The 13,017-nt window shown below is 45.2% G+C and overlaps 1 protein-coding gene across 1 annotated transcript in view; it reads left to right on the top strand.

The window, feature by feature from the left end:
• LRIG1 (leucine rich repeats and immunoglobulin like domains 1) overlaps positions 1 to 13,017 on the top strand; it is a 114,692-nt gene that overhangs the window by 13,024 nt on the left and 88,651 nt on the right. The gene's annotated exons all lie outside the window — the stretch shown is intronic.

Raw genomic sequence — 13,017 nt, 5'->3', positions numbered from 1 at the left:
TTCTGCTTGAGAACCACTTCAAAGCATCAGATGTGTTGGTGCCAGACGCCATGCAGTTATTGTTAAAAGAATTTGGAAATATAATTGAAAACAAACTTTGTTGAGCCGAGTAGATCCAGGCGAGTTCTTATTTTGAGGGAGAAGGGAATTCCAAGTTTTTCCTCTATTTGGAGCTGATGTCTCCGAACACTTGTTCTGCGAGATGAATCATCTGTGAATTCTACATCTGGGAGTTATATATTGGGAAATGGCATTCTTTTTAAATGCAGAAGAAACACAAAAGCTTAAAGTTACAGTGTAGTTGGAAAATTCTAGTCAGAGTTTAAAAAAAAAAAAAGAGAGCATTGAGGTGAAATTGGCAGAATCGCTGGACATGAGCTTGTGATACCTAAAATAGACATGCCCATGTATGGAAAGCAACATGACAGCCACGCTTATTTATGGGGACCCCTCCTCTTTGTTTTGAGACACATGAGATTTAAAAAAAAATTGTGTAAACATCAGCTAATTAGAATCATTAGTTAAGGCAAATGGGACTTGAGTCTGAATTTATTGATGCATTTGTCTTGAACACTGCAAGTAAGCTCAAGCCACGTTCAGCAGCAAAAAGCCCAGAACAGTGCAGCGTTCCAGGGTCTGCTGGGGAAGACAACGACGCGTCCTCTTTGTCTACAAAGCCCCCATTTGTTCCACACGCGTGGTTGTAGTGGGGATGAAGCAGCCATGTTGTTAGGGGACACAGTGGTCAGAGGGGTGGCTCTGGAGTCCAAGCTGCCTGGGTGATTTTGGACAATTAGCTTCCCTCTGACTCGACTTCCTCTTGTGTTAAATGAGGGTAATTGTAGCGCTAACCTTGCTATGAGGGCGAAATTGACATGACGTATAACTTTCAGAGGAGAGTCTGACACATGGCAAAAGCTTAAGAAAGGTGAGCTGTCGCTGTCACAGCCACTGCAGTAATTACAGTTCACATTTTTGCAGCAGGAATCGTGTCCTGTAACGTAATTATCATGTCAGGTCTGTGAAATGCGTTCCCCTCTGCATGGTACACGAGGCCGGGAGGGGCTGGGTGACTAGCCCAGGGTCTAGCGATTGCCAAAGCTAGAACTCAAACCTGCCTCTGCGTGCTGGTGTTTCGAAAGAATACGGTAAGAACTGGTACTGTTGGTTTTCTTGTGTTTGTCCTTGCTTCCCTTTCTGTGAATTCTTTGAGGCCAGGGATCGGTCCTGCAACGCTTGGGGCCTAAAGCACTAGCCCAGTTCCGGCCAGTGCTGCCTAAATGGTGTCTTGACAGTGATCTTGAAGAGCGTGCTTCTTCATTGGCAGACTTGTGTGTCAGAATCCATTTTTGGTGTGCCCCTTTGGTGAAGGGGGTGGTAGCAGGCACATATGTCTCACCATCTGTTGTTTATTGTTTCTGTTAGGTTGTGGTTTGTGTTCCCGTTCCGTGTTTCTTTGGTTTCTGGAGCAACTGCGAATATTATATGCTCGGGGATCAAAAAAGTAAACTATTTATAAACAGTAAAGTATCCTTGGGTTTGGAAAGTGTTTTTCTCAAATGCATGTATATTTGGTGGCTTTATGATAATCTCACTGATGTATCGTGAGACAATTTGTAGACTGAGGCACATGTAAAAGTCGGGCGAGTCACAGGCTGGCCTTGTGTAACCAGCTTACAAACAGCCTTGGTGATAAGGCCCTGGTGTTAACGCTGACCTGAGTGGTGTATTTTTAACTCAAGAACATATAAACAGTTTAGCCTGCCGTTGGAGTTTATACTCTGCCTGAAATCCTTGGCATGCCTTGAGTCCTGCAGCCCTGGGAGATACATATGTGGTCCTGGGAGAGTGTGGTAGCCACCAGTGGTCCACTGGCCCCCACCCTTCACCTTAAAAAAAAAAAAAAAAAGACCCAGCAGAGAGCTGGAAGGAAGAAAGGGAGAATTCCTCAGTGGTTCTGTATGATAAATTTTATATTCAGCTTTTCTTCTCTATTGTTTCATTGAGGCATACGGATTTTAGGGAGCATGGGGGAGGTTTTTCTCCTACCTGTTTTGCCAACCACGCCCCAAACCCCCGCCAGCTACAGGGTCTCTGCAGAGTCACAGACTCCTACCGCCTAAAGCTTTGGCTGTCCACCCACATCTCCAACGTTCATTGTTTCTTCCTCCGTGGATCCCTGTGCCCCGGCCACCACGTGGGACTTTTTCCATGCCCTTATAATACTGCCTGTGTCATGTCCCTCACATCCTCTTCCCTCTGCCTGGAGAAATACTCTTCCCTCCTACTCATCACCCCTTAGCCATCTCTTCTCTTGGAAACCATTCCCAACCTTCCCTGCTGGGTTAGAAGTCTGCCTTGAGAACTCTGCAGTGCTCGTTGCGGAAGTGATGAGTCGACCGCTCTCTGACTCCCGCATTCGTCTGTAAGCTCCCTGAAAGCAGGGATTGGTTTTGTGTCTAACCATACCATTGTACATCAAGAATCTGGCCCACATTCTATCGATGTCGATGTAGATAGAGCCATTGGTGTTCATTCTGTGTGGTCCTATTAATTCAATAGAAAGACATTTTCTAAGTACTTAGGATAATTTAGGCCTCCCAGGGGCTCATCTGTCTGTACGTTTTCTAAACGTACCTTGTCTGTTTGATAGTTTCCTCTGTTTCCCACCAGATATTAGTGTTGAGAGACTTAGAAGAATGGAAAGGAATAAGAAACAAATAGTTGGATTTGCAAGATGATAGGCAATTTCCCAGCCACATTAAGAGCTGACTGTGTTGTTTGTCCCTCTGCTGTGGGAAGGTGGCTCTTAAATCCCATATCCAAGTGTTGTTACTGAAACTCTTGTTCGTTGTAAGCACTGTGTGTGACCTGTCTCCCACATAGGGTCCCTCGTGTCGCTTCCCTCGTGGATCTCCGGTGGCTCTCCTTGGCAGCTGGGCCAGACCCGGCTGCTCTCCTTCATGTTGTGTTTGGTGAGGGAGCCCACAGTGCATTTCCCAACTCTCATCTGCTCTGTTGCTGGAGCTGGTGTTCGGAGTCTGTTTTATTGAGGGTTGACCCTGCAGGGAAGAGTTGTTTCTTACCTAGACTGAGGCTGTCTAGACACCTTTCCCCTTGTGGTTATTCTGCTCAGTTTATGCTGAGCCCTGGCCAGGCAGCTGGTCTGGGTTGCTTGGCTCTTCTTTACTTTCCTAAGGCCTCTACTTTCACAAAAAGGATGGTCAGGCCAACATCGTTTTTCTCCATCTCTGCTGGCAGAGGAAAAGGCTGCTCTCCTTGACCGGAGCAAGTTGTAAGAACACTAAAGGCAGGTTACCTTGTCCTCAGTGGTTCAGTCCAAACTAGCAACTTAGGTTTATAGAAACTTCCATGGCAGGAGACTTGGGACAGATAGATTTCTAAATCTAGCCTCTTTCTGCTTGGATCTCAGGTGTGGCCAGTGTCCTAGAGATGGCAACAAGAGGTAGTTGGGAGAGCTCTGTTCAGCCCGGTGAGCTCTGCCTCAAATGTTTATCCTGGTGGTATCGAGATCTTAGGCTGTGCATCTGCAGGAAGGCCCTTTTATACCCAGTAAGTTGTGATATGTCAAGGACCATGATTTCATGTTAATGGGGTTTTGTGCTGTTGACCTGTAGTCTAGTTACTGTGCATATAGTTTAATTACTTTTAATTTTCTGGTGACACATGGTAGTCATGTTTATTGAATAAAGAGGAAACTACAAAATAAAGAAAAGAATAATTGATCTCATTATCCAGTGCTAAATATTATTACTGTGGTGTATGAATATGATGTCTGTGGTTGAATACCTACTGTGAGTCCTGTTTTTTAATACAAAATTCAGGCCACTATACATTTGTAACTCTGCTTTTTTTTTTTTTTTTTACTCGATACCATATTTTCTCCAACTCAAAACATTTTTAAAAATAGAGTTTAAGGGGCGCCTGGGGGCTCCATTGGTTAAGCATCTGACTCTTGATATCAGCCCAGGTCATGATCTCACTGTTAGTGAGATTGAGCCCTGCCCCAGGCTTTGCACTGAGAGCACAGAGCCTGCTTGGGATTCTGTTCCTCCCTCTCTCCCTCTCTGCCCTTCTCTTGCACACTCTCCCTTTCTCAAAATAAATAAATAAAAATTTAAAAACTACAGTTTAAGTCATAATTCAACCTTCTCTGATATTGGGCATCTAAGTTTTTTCCTAAACTGAAGTAAACATCCTTATAAATATATGTTTATACATTCATGTTTCCTTAGGCTGAGTTATTAAATTCAGATTGCTCTGGATACACAACTTCTTAAGATTTTTGGTGCTGCTACTTCCGAGAGGCCACCAATTTACATAGGAAATTTTCCCCACACCCTCATGAACGTTAGATGTTCCTTTTTGTTTTTCTGTAACCATATACCAGTTTAATAAATGGCAATTGCATTGGATTATTGTAATGCATATTTCTTTGGATAATGCGGGTGAAGATCTTTATATGTGTTACTCATAGACGTTTCCTTTTTTAACTTCCTTCTTTTTCTGATGCTTAGTTAGCCAAATAAATTATCTTCATGCCCCCGGCTGTAAACTTTGGGCTTGAACGCAGATACATAGCCCTGATAACTAGAGGTGATGTGATTCTGAGAGTCTGAAAAGCCTCTTTCTCCCAAGTGTCGCTGCATAGAAAACCGTGCTCTGTGCGGGCACGTCACAGATTTTTGACTCTGAACTAGGAAATGTCTTTGTGTTCTTCTTAAGCCACAGTCGATTATGTGTTGTCGAGGGGAACTTTGCGTGGCTCTGCTGATGCCCAGAAGCAGCCCTGGACTGCCCTAGCCCCCGCACAGCCAGCCTGCCTGGCTGTGCCCAAGCCGCCCTGTCTGTGGCTGGCGTGCCTGGTACCTACAGCTGGTAGGAATCAGAGCAGATTAGCGTGGCGGAGAACCCTTCAGGAACAGCTTCCAGCAAATGGAAATTATTTTAAAACAAATTGATGTGGTTTTTCTGTCAAACCTCCTTGGAGCATAAACAAGGTTGGACTGTAAGCTGCCTCCCCTCTACAGACGAGGCCGTGTTTAGAATGTGGCTTTCAGCAAAGTAAACACGGTCTTGAAAGTGAGTTGTCATTGCGAGTGTCGGATCTGAAAAGTAAAAGCGCGCTAACCAGTGTTCTCACAGCCTGTCTGATGGGCGTGTGACCCTATGCTTCTCACTCACTGGTCTTTGTTGCCACAGCTATCACTACTTCCTGGGAGGGGTTTAAAGGTAAGAAGCAAGTTGGTGTTGAAAGGACTGAAAGGAAAGAAGTGCCAGGTCAATCTCTGTGGTAAGATAAACATTTTAATCTTATCCCTTTGCCATGTGGGAATACCAAAAACATCTTGTGAAATAACCGTGTGTGTGTGTGTGTGTGTGTGTGTGTGTGTGTGGATATACATGTATGTATCTTCCAGTCTGTGCATCTTTGAATTCTCTGCCACTTGCAAGGTGGTTCCCCTGTGCTGGGCACAATGTCAGCTTTATTAAATTGGCCACAGACTCCCTAGAAGGTGAAACAATGCTTTTAATGTTCTGATTATATATTAATGAACAACCAGGCCAAGGGGCACTTGCCAAAAAAGCTACAAAGTGAGAAAGCCACCAATATCAGAGTGAACTTTGCACTTTCGAAGTGTGAATGATGTTGGGTGAAAGAAGTTTATTGCACAAGGGGAGCAACTGGAATCTCTTTGATGTTGGTTAGCATCCAGGCCCCATTAGACTTTCGGACTTCCCAGTTAACTGCCTCTTTGCTGGCGAGGACAGCATTTGGAGGGCTAGGGCACACGCTCTTGGCCAAGAACGACCAGCATACCTGTGCAGGGGTGGAGCGTGGGAGGCGTTGGGCATTTATATCTGCTTTCAGTGAACTTAAACGAATTTTAATCTAAAATGGAAATGTGGCTCAGTCAGTTAAGCGTCTGACTTCAGCTCAGGTCATGATCTCACAGTTTTCTGGGTTCGAGTCTCTCGTTAGGCTCCGTGCTGACAGCTCAGAGCCTGGAGCCTGTTTCGGATTCTGTGTCTCCCTCTCTCTCTCTCTGCCCCTCCCCGGCTTGCACCCTGTCTCTGTCTCTCAAAAATAAACGTAAAAAAAAACTGTAAAATGGAAAATGTATAGTCTCTAGCCTTCCAGAAATAGCACATTGATTCTAAAATCTGCCTGGACGTAGATCTTAATCAATTAGATCTTCATCTTAATCTGACTAATTTATTTTCTCCCCGCTGTGGTGACATTTCTTCTGCGTTCTGGCGTGTTCCTAATTTTTGAATCGCTGGCATTGGGAACCCTGCTTTCCACAGCCTCGTCAAATAATTACTCAAAAGAAGAGAAAAATGCACTTTCGAAACCCCGAGAATTTGTTTTCTGTGGGAAGGTATGCTCCAGCTGAGGTTTTCCACTTGCGATGGATGTCTTCACGAGCAGAGCTGTGGCACTGAGTGTAGGACACAGGAAGGACTGACTGGGAAGAGGGACTTTGGAAGGTGGGGTCATGACTTTACCACTCAGAATCTGGGTATTTTGCTTGCTCTCCATTTGTTTACTAGCGTTTGGAAAAGTATTCTTGCGTGTTTGTGGTACAGAAGTAGATAGTTGGCATTTTCAGTTTAGAATTTTGAGAGCCTGGTAAGGCAGCAGGTTTTTTTTTCCCTTAAAAAAAACAAGAGCTTTATTGGGATATAATTCAAATTCCATAAAAAAAATCATCCTTTTAAAGAAATCCAGGGTTTTCAATATATTCACAGAGTTGTACAGCCATCATCACTAATTCCAGAACATGTTCATCACCCCAGAATTAAATCCCGGACCCACTAGCTGCCCCTCCCTGCTTTCTCCCTCCCCTCCCTTGGCCACATCTACTTCCTATTTCTATGGATTTGCCTATTCTGGATATTTCATGTAAATCCTATCATATAATACCAGCCTTTTGGGTCTGGCTTCTTTTACTTAGCAAAATATTTTCACAGCCCTTGCATGTTGTAGCATGTATCAGTGCTTTTCCTTTCTATGGCTGCCTAATATTCCATTGGATGGATACACCACATTTTGTGTGTCTGTTGATGAGTTAGTGAACTTCGGGTTGTTTCCACTTTTGGCTCTTCTGTGTAATGCTGCTGTGACATTGGTGTGCAAAATTTTCTGCACATGTCTGCTTTCCTTTGTCTTGGGGTATGCATATGCCTAAGGTGGATGTGCTGGGTCATAGGGTAAATGTGTTCAGCTTTTTGAGGAGCGGTTAGACTGTCTTCCAGCAGGCATATGAAGTTTCCTCTCTGTCCCCAGTGTCACCAGTAGCTGTTACTGTCTGTTCTTTTCAATGGTAACCATCCTAGTGGGATGGAGTGGTATCTCCTTGTGGTTTGGGTTTGTATCTTCCTAATGACTGCGGAGGCAGAGCATTTTTTCATGTGCTTATTGGCCATTTTTAGATCTTCTTTGGAGGAATGTCAATTCTTTGCCCAGTTTTTACCTGAGTCATTAAAAAAAAGAGATAGGTTGGACAGTTTTGAATGGTTTGGGGTTTTCCCCAGGCAGACATGCTTTCGTCTGTTTTACTTAGGGAGAGAAAAACTTCATTTTGAAGGTTTTGGGTATTTTTTTTTTTTTTTTAAAGACCAGATCTTCAGGTAGAAATAGAATGGGCAGTACTTACCAGGCTTATTTGGTTTACTTACCACCGCCCCCCCTCCCCGCCCCCCTACCAGTTTGTAATCCCAGGCAGAGGAGGAAATGTTAGAGAACAGAGCAGTGATTATTCTTGCCACAAATCCAGATTCAAGGGTCTGTGTGGGAGCTCATTACACAGTGTTCTCTACCAGGAGAATGGGGGGATTTGCCCACCTGTAACCTCAGGAAACTTGGTGTGCATATACATTTATAGCCAGGTCTGACTATTTTCTCTGCATTTCCTCTGCTCCAGGGCAAGCCTGCCTTTGCTGACAGAGCTTTGCAGCTATAAATTAGGCAGAAATGCAGTACTGAGGCTGTCCAAAGGCAGGCAGGGTAATTGCTCTGGACGGGTTTACAATAGGGAGGTGTGAAGTGCTTGGTGGCAACCGGAAGCTGGGGGAGGGAAGACAAATTGAACTTGGACGGCTTCGGCCGGTGGGCTGACACAGCTAGTTGAAAACGCTGGCCCTGGTGGCTTTTAATGGGAAAGGAAGCTGAGGCCTTGCAACGGTTTCCTTTACAACAAGAAATGAGAGGGAGAGGGGCTCATTGAGTTATTCAGGGGCGAGTGCTGAATCTCTGTAAGCGTTTAGAGCCTTAGGCTTGGATGTAGAGGATAGGATTCTCTGTGTTTTTGTTTGGAATTTCCTACTCTTGAGTCCCATTCTAGATGAGCCGAGTACATAGGTAGAGGTGGGGATTCCAGGTGGTTGAAGGGACCCTGAGAGAAGGCCTACAGGTACAGCTTGTGAACATACAGCCCCACCTTCGGCGATCCACCAGTGTAGGTAGACAGGCCCGTGGGCCATCTCTCAACAAGTGAAATAGGGATTATATGGTGGTCCCCTGTTAGTCCTCTAGTTAGCCAATAGGCATTTTCTAACTCCTCCATTGACCTTAGAGTCTGAATTTGTGGCATGAGGCCTGGGACTCTGCATTTTAATACTGAAGGGGACTTGGCTTTGGAGTCTTAGTGTGAGAGCCATTAGCCTGGACTGTGGGCTCTCTGAGGCTCAGCTACACGTCCCTTTGACTCCAAGCCCCAGAACCCTTTCCTCCTGCCCAGCTCTGGTCACTCGGTACCCAGGGCTTTCTGAGCTCTGCCCCAGATAGGACGAGGTAGTCCCTTCCCCAGCTGAGCCTTTTCCTCCCTGGAAGCCTTTGCCTGTGGTCTCATCCTCCCTGACTCATCTTTCTCTTCCGGTCTGAGGTTAAACATTTCCTCAGAGGGCTTTCCTAGAACACGCAGGCAAGAGTGGCTGCTATCTTATTCTGGGATAGTCTTGAGAGTACATCTCTGGTTACCTCCTCAGCGTCTGTCTTCCCCTCCTGACTGTGAACATTTTGTGGGTAGAGGCCAGCTTCTGCAGCATGGTCTTAGAACCCAGAGCCATTCCTGGCATACAGCCGGTGCTTAATAAGCATGTGTGTGTTCGTTAATTTCCAGACCAAGTGTGAGTGACCACTGGCTTTTCTGCTGTGTGAATTATCCCAGGCACTGTTCCTCTGTGTCCCTGAAACATCTGTCTACACACACTTGTAGAAATAACCACCGGTTGGCCGTCCTACACATCTTTTGCGTGTGGTGTTACTTTCTGCCTCCTGGGGGTTCACTTGATGCCTTTGAGGGATCATCTGTACCTGCTGAAAGGAGCCGTTTCTTAAAAACAAAAATTAGAAAATGGACCTGTATGCATTTATTTTAAACTTCGTGGTAGCAATTTCCAGAAAGCCCTTTTAAAGGTGAGATATCACAGGTGTGGAGATGGTGGAGGTGATAGGATCTTCCTTGAGATGTGTGGTAGTTAATGTGTAACCTCGTTTACAAGGTTCATGGGTGTGCATATGGCTGTGCAGCTATCGTGGATTCATAGACTGCCCTGTGGGTCGTGTGTTTGTAGAGGGTTCACAGCTTTGCCACTCACACCTCCAAGGTTGAACTTCCTGTGGTTGAAAAACTAACATAACCAACAACTGAGAATCCTTCTATCCTGCACCAGGATGGAGACACTCAAATAGTGGTTGGCAAAGGCTCCTTAGGTTCCTTCTCCCTGCCCCTATTCTCAACACACATAGGCAGGATTTTAGAGAGAGTGAAACCAAGTGAGATCAAAAAAGAGAGGATTTTGTGTCAACTAGTAAAAAAAAAAAAAAAAAAAAAAAATTCTCCCTGAAATCATTGTTGTGCTATATGCTAATTTGGATGTAAATTAAAAAAAATAATTAAAAAAATTAGAATTAAAAAAAATTCTCAGTATCATATGAAGTAAAAAAATCAAGAGTATGGCTATAAGAATGTCTCATTATTACCCAAATAAATAAAATGCATTATTTCATGACTTCTCAAACTGTTAAATTATGTTTAGAAATGTGTTTTCCAAAAAGAGGGAAAAAATTGTGCCTAAATTTGTTTCTCTCTTTGTAATATCAATCTCACTTGGTAATTTTCATGCCTGTAAGAATAAACTGATACTTTCTCACACACACACACACACACACACACACACACACACACACACAGAAAGAGAGGAGAGAGGTGGGGAGCATAAGGTCTGAGGGCAGAGGGAATCAGGCCCTCGGTTTTAGAGGGCAGCTGAGGCAGAGAGGCATGCCTTATGTAGAAAAGGACATCTGGTCTGAGATCTAGAGCCTTCCTCTAAGATGAGCGGTATTCCATCCATACCTACTGCTCCAGCATTGTTTTGGCATCTTTGGGGATTGTCCATTAGGAGGGACCAGATTAGAAATGAGGGAGCATGATTACAATAAAGTGTTACCAGCAAAGTGGGATAACTTTGTCCTCTCTCTTTGCCTTCCTATCACTGTCTACCTGTTCCCTCTGAGGGGAAAATGATTACTGGAGTTTAGATACTGTGAAACTCAGAAGCTAAGTGACCTGGGTAGTGTATAACTGCCTTCACAAATAACATTTTGAGGTACTACCTGCCCCTAAGGGCAACAGAAGCCATCAGTTGAATAAACCAGCTGTTAAGTGAGAGCAGGAACATGAGTGTTTGCACAAACCACCTTTAAATTTTCTGATCCTTGATGAATGTCAGTTGGTTTGTGAATTATTAACTTAAGTGTATGTGAGGAAATACTGGCTGCTTAAGTGTCGTGTATATTTTTATGTAAGAAAAAAATAAAACTGACCACACCCTCAGCTGCTACCATTTTGGGCTCAGTGCTTGCCTGCTTTCACTCCACAGGCGTATTTAAAGCAGAGGTAGGAATGTTGGCCCCTCACAGGCCACACGTGGATCATATATCACAGCTCATCACTTGCCATCGTAATTTTGCTCAGGAAGGAACTGAAGTGATTTGCAACCTGTTGGCAGCTATCAGTATGATCATCTTTATTGGGCTACATGGAGTATACAGAGTCCTGGTGAGGGGGTTGGTAGGGATACCTGTCTACTTGGGAAGAATTGTGTATATTGTATCAGAAAAGTAGATTTAGTGCATCACAGGTAGCTGGCTTCAGAAGTCTGTCACTTCCCAGCTGCTTTGCAAGAGAGCTTTCAGGTTCTTTAATTTTTCTCTGGAGAGAGAGCCATCTTTGTCCCGTGCCTCAGTTTCCTTGGCATGAAAACCTGAAGTTGCCACCCCCCCGTCGCTCCTGCCGTGGGAGCACAGCAGTGCGTCTCCTTGGAAGAAGCCAGCATAGCTGATGGAGGGAGCTTCAATTAGCATCCATGGCAGAGAGGAGATTCGATGGGGGAGAGATTGGAGGAATCCATGTGTGAACCTCGTTTCTACAATGCACAGCTGTTTTCAGAGTTCTGAAGGTCACATTAGTAAAACTAGTTATCCCTTCTGACTTTTACCTAGCGAGGGGCATTGTATATAGACCTTTATTTGCAGGTGAAGGGAAGAAGACCCCATAAAGGATTGAAGAGGAGGGAGATTGGAACTGGCCAGACAGGGCTGTTGAATAAATAGCACATGTCTTCCTTTGAGCATTACATACCTTTGGATATTGGTTGCTGGATTAAGCCTGCAGTGTAAGTCACACTTAGAAATGCCTGGGTGTGGTTCTAGGGGTTTGGTTACTTCAAGGCCTAGGCTTTGCTCATTTGCAGTGCAGAAAACATGCATGCCAAGGGAGGGGAGAGAGCTGGCGCTTTGTTTCCCTTTTCCCTCTCTTTATTGTCCTCAGGTGCAATGACATTTGATACGGGCAGTTCTCAAATACATTGAGAATACTTACTCTTAAACTGCCGGGATTCTGCTGACATAGACCATGGGCCCCCACAGCCAGCCTCCTTGTATGGAAATGGAAGAAAAGAAATTCAAGCTGTAAATGCATCTCTGTTTTGGGGCTTTGTAGTGGTAAATTACGTGAATGAATAAGTTGAAAAAGTGCCTGGTTTATACCATCATGAATACCTAGGCCTTAGATAAATATTGACACCAGCAGTGTGGCAGGCCGACCATTGGTCTCATGGCCCTAGGAATAAAAGATCTTTTCTGAGGCGCTTGTGACCTTATAAACCACCCTGACAGGTTTGTGCAGGTGCTTTCTGCAGTAGCTCTCTGGGTTTGAGAGTGGGTGGTTTTCTCTTTGTGCTTGTGCAAGCTTAAATCTAAGCGAATCCAAACCCGCTCTGGTTTATCGATCCCCATCGAGTGCGCGGCAGGCAAAGTAAGTTGCCAGCGCAGTTTTGCAGAGTCATGCTTGTGTGGCCATGTGGGGCAGACCTGGGCCCGGAGGGTCTTTTAGAAGGGGTGCAGGGGGCCGGGGCGGGGGGGAGTGAGGAGAAGGGAGTCGTCTGGAGGAGTCTTAGCTGGAAGACAGGTTGGCCATCGAAGCTCCGTGCCTTACGGAGCCGACTGTGCCACACCTCCAGCCATCCTTTATTTGATCTCCTGTATCTCGTGGCGAGGAACCAGACTGCCCTCTAACCGAAGAGGCAGAGCGATGCCAGTTTTGTTAGTGTGCCCTATGCAGGGAGCCTCAACCCCTCCTCTGAGATTCCCCCTCTCCCCTCGAGAAAAGGTAGTGAGCTTATTAGAAGGAGGCGGAGCTGTAGTTATTTGACTAAGGGAAGCTGAACAGATACTTGTAACCAAGTCTGCTTTGATTAGATCATCTTTAAAAAGGAGTGATTGTGGAAGCAGGGGTGGGGGCTGCCTGTGGGTTCATTGGATAACCAGCATTGTAACTCAAAGATGTCCCAGCTGGTCATAGGGCAGCTGCCTTAGGTGGCTGCTGTCTGGGTTTGGTGGGGCCTGTGGGCCTTGATGTCCTGCTGAGGTGGGACCTGAATGGCTCTTACTTCTCCCTAGCACGCGGAGAGGATACAGAGTATCCACAC

The sequence above is a fragment of the Panthera leo genome, chromosome A2 (assembly GCF_018350215.1).
Source record: "Panthera leo isolate Ple1 chromosome A2, P.leo_Ple1_pat1.1, whole genome shotgun sequence".
Classification (NCBI taxonomy): domain Eukaryota; kingdom Metazoa; phylum Chordata; class Mammalia; order Carnivora; family Felidae; genus Panthera; species Panthera leo.
The sequence above is the reverse complement of the archived record's forward strand: the minus strand, read 5'-3'. Positions and strand labels throughout refer to the sequence as shown.